Source organism: Pongo abelii, chromosome 6, assembly GCF_028885655.2.
Source record: "Pongo abelii isolate AG06213 chromosome 6, NHGRI_mPonAbe1-v2.0_pri, whole genome shotgun sequence".
In the NCBI taxonomy this organism is placed as follows: domain Eukaryota; kingdom Metazoa; phylum Chordata; class Mammalia; order Primates; family Hominidae; genus Pongo; species Pongo abelii.
In genome coordinates this window covers 52,291,835-52,305,052 of record NC_071991.2, presented here as the reverse complement: position 1 = coordinate 52,305,052, position 13,218 = coordinate 52,291,835, and the positions used below count along the sequence as shown (strand labels likewise).

Below are 13,218 nucleotides of genomic sequence, written 5' to 3'. Positions count from 1 at the left end.
CCTAATGGAAAAAGTTTAAGTAGAAGCTGCATCTCTCCACTGGAGTAAAAAGAGAACCACACACACATCCAGGCCCATGATATTCAGTGAGAGATTTAACAAGTTCATTAACTGATAACTCATTCCAATGGTAAGATATGCATTCCCCTCAAATTGCAAGCTTCTCTTGGGTATCACAAATCTTGCTTATCTTTTAATTTAAGTGACTAAGAAAACTGTGACAGTTTTTACTATTTTACTGTGTTGTTACATCATTGCCAAACCAACCAACCAATAAAAAAATTCAGATTAGTTTTCAAAAATAATTACGTTAAAAAAAAAAAAAAAGACTTACAGGTTGACCATAAAGATACAAAAGAGTGATTCCCCCAAATAACCAGAAGCCAGTAAAGCAGTGCTCTTGTCAAAAGAGCTCCAGAGTCTTGGGACACATGAGGTCAACTTCCCACTAATGTGCCTTTGACAGATGCCTTAGACTTTAGATCTGAAACCTACAATTTTACACAGATGTAATTAACAAAGCCAAGAGACCTCAATTTCAATCCCAAACTTCACCTGCTGAACTCAATAATTACATTGGGCCATTCACCTGGCCCTACTTTAGTTTTCTCACCAAGAAAATTCCAAGAGCTAACCTTTAAGTTCTACATTTTTATAACATTCCCATGGATATGAAAGATGAGAAAAGAGTGAGAAATAAGGTCTCATTTTCAAAAAACAACAACTTTTTAAACTTAGTGAAAAACAATTACATAAGAACTTTATGGTTAATATGAAAACCTGCAGAAAAAGATTCTACTGTTGACAACTCCAGCACTGAAAAGCTATATTATAAAAAGTAGTAATTACTACTAGGAAACAGGAAAATGCAGGGCAGAGTAGTAGCACTTTGGGCAAATTTTAGTATTAAAAATATGAATAAAGTCTCACTCTTCTCAATTACAACAATCTCCCTAAACTAATAATTTGTCTAGATAGCAAGTTTTCAAAAGTAACTGGTCAAGTGACTTATAAACTGTGTTTACAATTAGTGCTACTGTAAACTAGTAGATAAAATCACACGCGTTCATGATCAGTACAATAAACCACACTAGAACTTCTGTAAGTGGCCTTGGTGACAGCTATGCTATTATGTTAACAATTGCTATTTTAATAAAGGTAAAGTTACAAAATGCCATCCAAACACTCTTTATGTGATAGTGACTGTGGTGAAAAACACACCTGACAATCAGCCACAAATATGGAGAAAGATGCCAGAAAAACAGAAACAGCTATTCATTTAAGGGCCCTCAGGAAAAAAATAATAGTGAGAATGCTGAGAAAATAGAAAGCAGTATTAAAGCACAAAAACATGCTACAATAGTTGTAGATTTATGTATTCTGAAAATAAATTATTCCGCTTTTTAAATGTATTTATATTCAATGATTCTTGATTGAATTACGAAAGGTCCTCCATGGAGAACTGATCTTCCCTATGAAATGAGACTGCCCTTTATGAGATTAAACAACATCTGGACCTAGATATAGACATAATTTTTACTAGCTTTGATGACTAGTAACCATTATAACTAAACGGTTCTAACAGTGACTACATAAAACTAGCAGCCTCTTCCCCTGGAAGAGTAATGTCCCAATGGTTTGACTAAAGTACAAGCTGACAGCAGAAGAACTAGCAAAACAGGAATTTAGGATTAAACATATGAATAATAAAGCCTAAAGCTACTCCATTTGGAAGTATGTACACAGGTTTACAGTCTCTATGACAATGTAGATTTAGTCAGTCCTCCATATCTGTCAGTTCCACATCTGTGGATTCAACCAACCTCAGATTGAAAATAGTAGGGGGAAAAAAATCCATCTGTACTGAACACATACAGGTATTATTCCCTAAACAATACAGTATAACAAATATATACATAACATTTACATTCTATTAGGTATTCTAAGTAATCTAGAGATGATTGAAAGTATCCAGGAGTATGCGTGTAGGTTATAGGCAAATACTATGCCACTTTATACTAGGCACTTGAGCATCTGCAGATTTTAATATCAGAGGGAGGTCCCTGAACCAATCCCTTGGGGATACTGAAGAACAACTGTGCCTCATTAGCATGAACTTTAAGAAACATTAATATACCTAATACACTCATTAAGAGAAATTAATACAGCCTAATAGGGTAAGTATTTACAATGCAAAACAGCCACTGTTCAAATATTAGCAACATCCAAATACCCATAGGTACATAAATAAAATTGTATGTGCTTTCAGTATTGATGCCATATTATTGGCCAAAAATCAATCACAAATAGATAACATGCTTATATTTCTATAAACCAAACTCATTAAATTTGTTCTTTGGATGCTAATGAGCATCATGTATTCAGAAAACTTCTAACTGTATCTTTTAATAATAAAATGTTTAGGTGATTATAAACATTCTTTAGAGTTAGCCAGAAGTCTATTTTAGAAAGAAAAAAAATGCCGGTAAACATTAAAGAAATTCTTTAAAATCCCAAATTCCCATTGGCATGACCTCTATGAATTAACATAAATACACTCTCACAGCTGGTGCTCAGTTGAGTCTATGTGTCTGTTTGAAAGCAAGCACACCAAGATGGCCTGTGTCCCTGTGCCTCATGCTTCCTTAGCTTTTCTTAGCCCTTATGCCACCCCTAATATGTTCTTTCTACTTCTTGTTCCTGTATCTCTAAGTATGACCCTCTTTTCCCTCTTTTTCCAGGAGAAGGCAGAAACAAGAAAACTAACATTGAGCACAAAATGTTAGGGTTTCTGAGAATTGGACTCTAGGGTTTCATTTATTTTGCTGTACTGTACCCGTAGAGGAGATGAAATATAGCATACTAGTTAAAAGCATGAACCGGGGTTGTGGAGCCAAGATGTCCGAATAGGAACAGCTCCGGTCTACAGCTCCCAGCGTAAGCAACACAGAAGATGGGTGATTTCTGCATTTCCATCTGAGGTACCAGGTTCATCTCACTAGGGAGAGCCAGACAGTGGGTGCAGGTCAGTGGGTGCGCGCACCGTGGGCGAGCTGAAGAAGGGCGAGACATTGCCTCACTCGGGAAGCGCAAGGGGTCAGGGAGTTCCTTTTCCTAGTCAAAGAAAGGGGTGACAGACGGCACCTGGAAAATCGGGTCACTCCCACCCGAATACTGCGCTTTTCCGACAGGCTTAAAACACGGCGCACCAGGAGATTATATCCCGCACATGGCTCGGAGGGTCCTGCGCCCACAGAGTCTCGCTGATTCCTAGCACAGCAGTCTGAGATCAAACAGCAAGTCGGCAGCGAGGCTGGGGGAGGGGCGCCCGCCATTGCCCAGGCTTGCTTAGGTAAACAAAGCAGCCAGGAAGCTCGAACTGGATGGAGCCCACCACAGCTCAAGGAGGCCTGCCTGCCTCTGTAGGCTCCACCTCTGGGGGCAGGGCACAGACAAACAAAAAGACAGCAGTAACCTCTGCAGACTTAAATGTCCCTGTCTGACAGCTTTGAAGAGAGCAGTGTTTCTCCCAGCACGCAGCTGGAGATCTGAGAACGGGCAGACTGCCTCCTCAAGCGGGTCCCTGAACCCTGACCCCCGAGCAGCCTAACTGGGAGGCACCCCCCAGCAGGGGCAGACTGACGCCTCACACTGCCGGGTACTCCAACAGACCTGCAGCTGAGGGTCCTGTCTGTTAGAAGGAAAACTAACAAACAGAAAGGACATCCACACCATCATCACCATCATCACCATCATCAAAGACCAAAAGTAGATAAAACCACAAACATGGGGAAAAAACAGAGCAGAAAAACTGGAAACTAAAAAGCAGAGTGTCTCTCCTCCTCCAAAGGAACGCAGCTCCTCACCAGCAACGGAACAAAGCTGGACGGAGAATGACTTTGACGAGTTGAGAGAGGAAGGCTTCAGACGATCAAATTACTCCGAGCTACAGGAGGAAATTCAAACCAAAGGCAAAGAAGTTGAAAACTTTGAAATAAATTTAGACGAATGTATAACTAGAATAACCAATACAGAGAAGTGCTTAAAGGAGCTGATGGAGCTGAAAGCCAAGGCTCGAGAACTTCGTGAAGAATGCAGAAGCCTCAGGAGCTGATGCGATCAACTGGAAGAAAGGGTATCAGTGATGGAAGACGAAATGAATGAAATGAAGCCAGAAGGGAAGTTTAGAGAAAAAAGAAAAAAAAGAAAAGAACAAAGCCTCCAAGAAATATGGGACTATGTGGAAAGACCAAATCTACGTCTGATTGGTGTACCTGAAAGTGACGGGGAGAATGGAACCAAGTTCGAAAACATTCTGCAGGATATTATCCAAGAGAACTTCCCCAATCTAGCAAGGCAAGCCAACATTCAGATTCAGGAAATACAGAGAACGCCACAAAGATACTCCTTGAGAAGAGCAACTCCAAGACATGTAATTGTCAGATTCACCAAAGTTGAAATGAAGGAAAAAATGTTAAGGGCAGCCAGAGAGAAAGGTCGGGTTACCCACAAAGGGGAAGCCCATCAGACTAACAGCAGATCTCTCGGCAGAAACTCTACAAGCCAGAAGAGAGTGGGGGCCAATATTCAACATTCTTAAAGAAAAGAATTTTCAACCCAGAATTTCATATCCAGCCAAACTAAGCTTCATAAGTGAAGGAGAAATAAAATACTTTACAGACAAGCAAATGCTGAGAGATTTTGTCACCACCAGGCCTGCCCTAAAAGAGCTCCTGAAGGAAGCGCTAAACATGGAAAGGAACAACCGGTACCAGCCACTGCAAAATCATGCCAAATTGTAAAGACCATCGAGGCTAGGAAGAAACTGCATCAACTAACAAGCAAAATAACCAGCTAACATCATAATGACAGGATCAAATTCACACATAACAATATTAACTTTAACTGTAAATGGACTAAATGCTCCAATTAAAAGACACAGACTGGCAAACTGGATAAAGAGTCAAGACCCATCAGTGTGCTGTATTCAGGAAACCCATCTCACGTGCAGAGACACACATAGGCTCAAAAGAAAAGGATGGAGGTAGATCTACCAAGCAAATGGAAACAGAAAAAGGCAGGAGTTGCAATCCTAGTCTCGGATAAAACAGACTTTAAATCAACAAAGATCAAAAGAGACAAAGAAGGCCATTACATAATGGTAAAGGGATCAATTCAACAAGAAGAGCTAACTACCCTAAATATACGTGCACCCAATACAGGAGCACCCAGATTCATAAAGCAAGTCCTGAGAGACCTACAAAGAGACTTAGACTCCCACACAATAATAATGGGAGACTTTAACACCCCACTGTCAACATTAGACAGATCAATGAGACAGAAAGTTAACAAGGATACCCAGGAATTGAACTCAGCTCTGCACCGAGCAGACCTAATAGACATCTACAGAACTCTCCACCCCTAATCAACAGAATATACATTTTTTTCAGCACCACACCACACCTATTCCAAAATTGACCACATACTTGGAAGTAAAGCTCTCCTTAGCAAATGTAAAACAACAGAAATTATAATAAACTGTCTCTCAGACCACAGTGCAATCAAACTAGAACTCAGGATTAAGAAACTCACTCAAAACCGCTCAACTACATGGAAACTGAACAACCTGCTCCTGAATGACTACTGGGTACATAACGAAATGAAGGCAGAAATAAAGATGTTCTTTGAAACCAATGAGAACAAAGACACAACATACCAGAATCTCTGGGACACATTCAAAGGAGGGAAATTTATAGCACTAAATGCCCACAAGAGAATGAAGGAAAGATCCAAAAGTGACACTCTAACATCACAATTAAAAGAACTAGAAAAGCAAGAGCAAATACATTCAAAAGCTAGCAGAAGGCAAGAAATAACTAAAATCAGAGCAGAACTGAAGGAAATAGAGACACAAAAAACCCTTCAAAAAATTAATGAATCTAGGAGCTGGTTTTTTGAAAGGATCAACAAAATTGATAGACCGCTAGCAAGACTAATAAAGAAGAAAAGAGAGAAGAATCAAATAGATGCAATAAAAAATGATAAAGGGGATATCACCATCGATCTCACAGAAATACAAACTACCATCAGAGGATACTACAAACACCTCTACGCAAATAAACTAGAAAATCTAGAAGAAATGGATAAATCCCTCAACACATACACCCTCCCAAGACTAAACCAGGAAGAAGTTGAATCTCTGAATAGACCAATAACAGGATCTGAAATTGTGGCAATAATCAATAGCTTACCAACCAAAAAGAGTCCAGAACCAGATGGATTCACAGCCGAATTCTACCAGAGATACAAGGAGGAACTGGTACCATTCCTTCTGAAACTATTCCAATCAATAGAAAAAGAGGGAATCCTCCCTAACTCATTTTATGAGGTCAGCATCATCCTGATACCAAAGCCGGGCAGAGACACAACCAAAAAGAGAATTTTAGACCAATATCCTTGATGAACATTGATGCAAAAATCCTCAATAAAATACTGGCAAACCGAATCCAGAAGCACATCAAAAAGCTTATCCACCATGATCAAGTGGGCTTCATCCCTGGGATGCAAGGCTGGTTCAATATACGCAAATCAATAAATGTAATCCAGCATATAAACAGAACCAAAGACAAAAACCACATGATTATCTCAATAGATGCAGAAAAGGCCTTTGACAAAATTCAACAACTTTCATGCTAAAAACTCTCAATAAATTAGGCATTGATGGGACGTATCTCAAAATAATAAGAGCTATCTATGACAAACCCACAGCCAATATCATACTGAATGGGCAAAAACTAGAAGCATTCCCTTTGAAAACTGGCACAAGACAGGGATGCCCTCTCTCACCACTCCTATTCAACATAGTGTTGGAAGTTCTGGCCAGGGCAATTAGGCAGGAGAAGGAAATAAAGGGAATTCAAACAGGAAAAGAGGAAGTCAAATTGTCCCTGTTTGCAGATGACATCATTATATATCTAGAAAACCCCACTGTCTCAGCCCCAAATCTCCTTAAGCTGATAAGCAACTTCAGCAAAGTCTCAGGATACAAAATCAATGTACAAAAATCACAAGCATTCTTATACACCAATAACAGACAAACAGCCAAATCATGAGTGAATTCCCATTCACAATTGCTTCAAACAGAATAAAATACCTAGGAATCCAACTTACAAAGGACATGATGGACCTCTTCAAGGAGAACTACAAACCACTGCTCAATGACATAAAAGAGGATACAAACAAATGGAAGAACATTCCATGCTCATGGGCAGGAAGAATCAATATCATGAAAATGGCCATACTGTCCAAGGTAATTTATAGATTCAATGCCATCCTCATCAAGCTACCAATGACTTTCTTCACAGAATTGGAAAAAACTACTTTAAAGTTCATATGGAACCAAAAAAGAGCCCACATTGCCAAGTCAATCCTAAGCCAAAAGAACAAAGCTGGAGGCATCACACTACCTGACTTCAAACTATACTACAAGGCTACAGTAACCGAAACAGCATGGTACTGGTACCAAAACAGAGATATAGATCAATGGAACAGAACAGAGCCCTCAGAAATAATGCTGCATATCTACAACTATCTGATCTTTGACAAACCTGACAAAAACAAGCAATGGGGAAAGGATTCCCTATTTAATAAATGGTGTTGGGTAAACTGGCTAGCCATATGTAGAAAGCTGAAACTGGATCCGTTCCTCACACCTTATACAAAAATCAATTCAAGATGGATTAAAGACTTAAACGTTAGACCTAAAACCATAAAAACCCTAGAAGGAAACCTAGGCATTACCATTCAGGACATAGGCATGGGCAAGGGCTTCATGTCTAAAACACCAAAAGCAATGGCAACAAAAGCCAAAATTGACAAATAGGATCTCATTAAACTAAAGAGCTTCTGCACAGCAAAAGAAACTACCATCAGAGTGAACAGGCAACCTACAAAATGGGAGAAAATTTTCACAACCTACTCATCTGACAAAGGGCTAATATCCAGAATCTACAATGAACTCAAACAAATTTACAAGAAAAAAACAAACAACCCCATCAAAAAGTGGGTGAAGGACATGAACAGACACTTCTCAAAAGAAGACATTTATGCAGCCAAAAAACACATGAAAAAATGCTCACCATCACTGGCCATCAGAGAAATGCAAATCAAAACCACAATGAGATACCATCTCACACCAGCTAGAATGGCAATCATTAAAAAGTCAGGAAACAACAGGTGCTGGAGAGGATGTGGAGAAATAGGAACACTTTTACACTGTTGGTGGGACTGTAAACTAGTTCAACCCTTGTGGAAGTCAGTGTGGTGATTCCTCAGGGATCTAGAACTAGAAATACCATTTGACCCAGCCATCCCATTACCGGGTATATACCCAAAGGACTATAAATCATGCTGCTATAAAGACACATGCACACGTATGTTTATTGCGGCACTATTCACAATAGCAAAGGCTTGGAACCAACCCAAATGTCCAACAATGATAGACTGGATTAAGAAAATGTGGCACATATACACCATGGAATACTATGCAGCCATAAGAAATGATGAGTTTATGTCCTTTGTAGGGACATGGATGAAATTGGAAATCATTATTCTCAGTAAACTATCGCAAGAACAAAAAACCAAACACCGCATATTCTCACTCATAGGTGGGAATTGAACAATGAGAACACATGGACACAGGAAGGGGAACATCACACTCTGGGGACTGTTGTGGGGTGGGGGGAGGGGGGAGGGATAGCATTAGGAGATATACCTAATGCTAAATGACGAGTTAATGGGTGCAGCACACCAGCATGGCACATGTATACATATGTAACTAACCTGCATATTGTGCACATGTACCCTAAAACTTTAAGTATAAAAATAATAAAATAAAATAAAAAAGATTTTGTTCCTTAAAAAAAAAAAAAAAAAAACATGAACTTAGGAAACACATTGCCTGTGTCAAATCCTGGCCCTTCTACATTCTAGGGGTGACCTTGGACAAGTTACTTAATATCTTTGTGCCTCAGATTCCCCCCACGTGGTAAAACAAGCACAGTAATCATAGTGTCATGGTGAGGACTGAGTAAACAGTTAAATGAGTTCATCTAAAGCACTTCGAACAAAGCCTGGCAAAGAGTAAGCCCCATATCAGTATAAGATGCTATTGTTCCCATAAGCATGGAAACAGAAGTTCAATGGGAATACGAATTCAATTTCCATTAATGTGAAAACTACCTATTTGTTGATGACTCCCTGTAACATGTCTCTACTCAGACCTTTTCTCTCATACCCCACCACTGATTGGCATTTCTACTTGGACATCTCACAAATGTCCCAAAAGTAACATGTCCAAGATGAAATTCTTGACCTTTTCCTTCAAACCCATTCCCTCATCCATACCTCTAGTCTTCAGTCTTCACTATCTTGGTGAATGCCAGCATAATTTACCCAATTAGAGAAGCCAAAAATGTACAAAGTATTCATAACTCTTTCCTTTCCCTCAATCCAAGCCCAATTCATAAGTCTTATCATTTTCACCTCCAAAATACAACTCAAATTGACCAATTTCTCTCCATCTCCACAGCCACTGCCTTCATCCAGGCCAGCAACCCTCTTGATGGGTCCTCTTGCTAGGTGCCTGAACAGCCTCCTCATGGGTTTCTCTGCTTTTGTCCTTGTAGTGCAACCACCCATTTTCCCAAGAGCAGATTTCTCAAAGTAAAAATTTAATCATGTCACTCTCCTCCTGTTCAGCATTCCTCAATGGCTTCCTGTTGCACTGAGAATAAAACCCAAGCTCCTTTTCAAGATCTGGCCCATGCCCATCTCACTTTGATGTACCTCCACCCTCTCGTCTTTCAACATGCTAAGCTCTGTCCTACCTTTAGCGCATGCTATTCACAATACTCTCTCTTCTTCTGTTCAGCTGACATCTTTTCTTTCTATCGGTCTCAGCTTTAAGGCTACCTCCCCAGAGGACTTTCCTCACCCTACTTAAAGTGGGTATTTCCTTTTTTTTTTTTTTTCTATCTCAGCTTGTTTCTTTCCTGCAGTGCACTAACTCACAATGTGCAATTATTTTCATTTATTTACCATCCCCCCTTCTAGAATGTAAGTTCCATGAAGGTAGGGGTGACAGAGTCTCATTCTACATTTTAGCCCAACCAACTAGCATCTGGCTTAGTAGACACTCAATGATATGGTATGATTGACTATGAATGAACTTACTGTGCTATTTTACATGTATTATCTCATTTATTCTTTACCATAATCAGACAAAGCATTTATTATCCCCATTTTAAAGACAAGCCAACTAAGGGTGAGACATATTAAGGGAGTGTAGAACAGCCTGAATGCAGAAACAGGATTCAAATGCAGGCCAGTGTTGAAATGGCTATGCTGCTTCCGCCACACCACATTGCTCCCCCTATCTAGTCCCGAACAGCTAGATTCAACTCTCTGCCTCCACCCAGTTTCTGATCATTTCTGCCTCTAAGAAGTCACAAGCGTTTCCTATCATATGGACTTCAAGGCTCTCGTAAGCTGTGGAGAATAAAAGCTGTGGTCCTAAATGAGGCAATTTTGCCTCCCAGGGTACAATGGCCAATATCTGGAGACATTTTCGTTGTCACTACTGGGGAGGTACTAGTAGCGTCTAGTAAGTGGAGGCCAAGGATGCTGCTAAAATCCTGCAGTGCACAGGACAGCCCCCACAACAAAAAAAATTATCCCACCTAAAATGCCACAATGCTGAGGTTGCAAAGCCTTGTCAATAAAGAACCAGGTTATAGCAGAGGTACCCTTGCCATTGACCACAGGAACCAGGTGGGTAATGGGAATGAGTCAAACAGGACCGATGCAAAGCGGGGGAAAGGTAGTTTTTATCATCCACTTTTTCCACACTCAGGTTCTTTTTTTATTGTTTTGTAAATCGTATCTCATGTTAGTCTTTCACCACAGGCATGCTCTGTTTGCATGTCTAATGGGTATATCTTTTACTACCACAAAGAAAAGCAACTTTGCCATCTTCCCTTGAAACACAGAGCCTTCTCCAGCTACCCTTTTGTTTTCTCTTTTCATAAAGGACACAGATATAAAAAATGCACCACTCTTCTCTTAACTCTTAATTAAAATAACAGCCTAATCAGATAATAAATGGCAAATGACAGCCCCAGTTTTGGGGAAACTGTAGAGATTAGGAGAAGCTGTGGCAAACCGACATGTGTCATGTCCTCATGGGGGGTGGGGAGATTTACATAGTTCTCGCAGATTGTTGCCATGTAGGAACATCAGCTCAGTGATGCTAGATGCCTACTATTAAAAAGAGGCAGGAAATTAAATTTTAAAAACTACTGATACTTCCCTTCACCACCACCACCACCGCTGCCGCCACTACCCTCCCCATCCCAGATTCAGATTTAATTGGTTTCATGTTGGCTTGGATACGAAACTGTGTTAAAGTTTCCAAGTGACTTTAGTACACAGCTAAGACTGAGAAGCCCTGTTCTGGTCCAGGTCTTTCCTTTTACATGTGTACAAACTTAGACTCAGAAAACTAAACACTTTGCTCAGGCACCTAACTAACTTAAAACAGGTTACAGAACCTGAAAATAGTTCCTGTGTTTTCAAACTGTGGGTCACAACACTGGATCATGAAATCAATTTAATGGTTTATAAATAATATTTTTTTAAAAAGAACAGAATATCAGAATTACTGCACATTATAGGGTGAAATATCGTGACATGTATGAAAAAATGCTCATCATCACTGGCCATCAGAGAAATGCAAATCAAAATCACAATGAGATACCATCTCACACCAGTTAGAATGGCAATCATTAAAAAGTCAGGAAACAACAGGTGCTGGAGAGTGGAGAAATAGGAACACTTTTACACTGTTGGTGGGACTGTAAACTAGTTCAACCATTGTGGAAGACAGTGGGGCAATTCCTCAAGGATCTAGAACTAGAAATACCATTTGACCTAGCCATCCCATTACTGGGTATATACCCAAAGGATTATAAAACATGCTGCTATAAAGACACATGCACACGTATGTTTATTGCAGCACTATTCACAATAGCAAAGACTTGGAACCAACCCAAATGTCCATCAATGATAGACTGAATTAAGAAAATGTGGCACATATACACCATGGAATACTATGCCGCCATAAAAAAGGATGAGTTCATGTCCTTTGTAGGGACATGGATGAAGCTGGAAACCATCATTCTCAGCAAACTATCACAAGGACAGAAAACCAAACACTGCATGTTGTCAATCATAGGTGGGAATTGAACAATGAGAACACTTGGACACAGGAAGGGGAACATCACACACCGGGGCCTGTTGTGGGGTGGGGGGAGGGGGGAGGGATAGCATTAGGAGATACACCTAATGTAAATGATGAGTTAATGGGTGCAGCACACCAACATGGCTCATGTATACATATGTAACAAACCTGCACGTTGTGCACATGTACCCTAGAACTTTAAGTATAATTAAAAAGAAAAAAAGATACAGCTCCAGATTTAAAAAATAAATATATTGTGACATGAAACTTTTGTTTTAAATATATGCATATAAGTGCTGGTTATTCTCTATTTATCTCTTCAAATCCATTCCTCTCCCTTCTCTACCTTATTCTCAGCCCCAAGACGCTAACCCTACAGAGTGTTTCAGCTGTGCCCCTTACCCAAGGGTTTCTAGTAGCTTCAGCCAGTAAGACACACTAGAGGGAGACCAGAGGGTGCAGGGAAAGTGCTTGAGGTCACTCTTCTGGAGTGACCTCGCTCCCACAACACAGCTCTCACTGAGTGCAGCCTCTGATAAAGCTCCCCTTTCCCTTCAGACCCAGAGGTGGTAGCACCTTCCTGTTGGTGACAATCCTTGGGTGGTGATTCAATATCCTTTGTAGGTTCTTTAAACCTGCCCACACTTCTGACAATACTCCATTGTTTCCTGACGGAGCACTGGCATACATAAATAGATCAACAGACATACAGACTTATGCATATATGTACTGAGTTGCAGTTTGGAGCTGTGAACAGGTTTAATATAAAATGTATTGTTTATAATGTGGGCTGTGGGCAAAAAAGTTTGGGAAACATTGTCAAGGTTCTTATTATGTCACAGCCACCTCTGCATGAGGAAGCTCTCAGGTTGAAACTTCTAAATACAAACATGTCATGAACCCCTCTTTACAAATGTTAC

General features: G+C 40.0%; 1 pseudogene; it reads right to left on the bottom strand.

Annotated features, from left to right (window-relative positions):
* LOC112134268 (protein C-mannosyl-transferase DPY19L1-like) overlaps positions 1–9,699 on the bottom strand; it is a 78,084-nt pseudogene extending 68,385 nt beyond the window's left edge.
* Between the last annotated feature and the right edge of the window lie 3,519 nt (positions 9,700–13,218).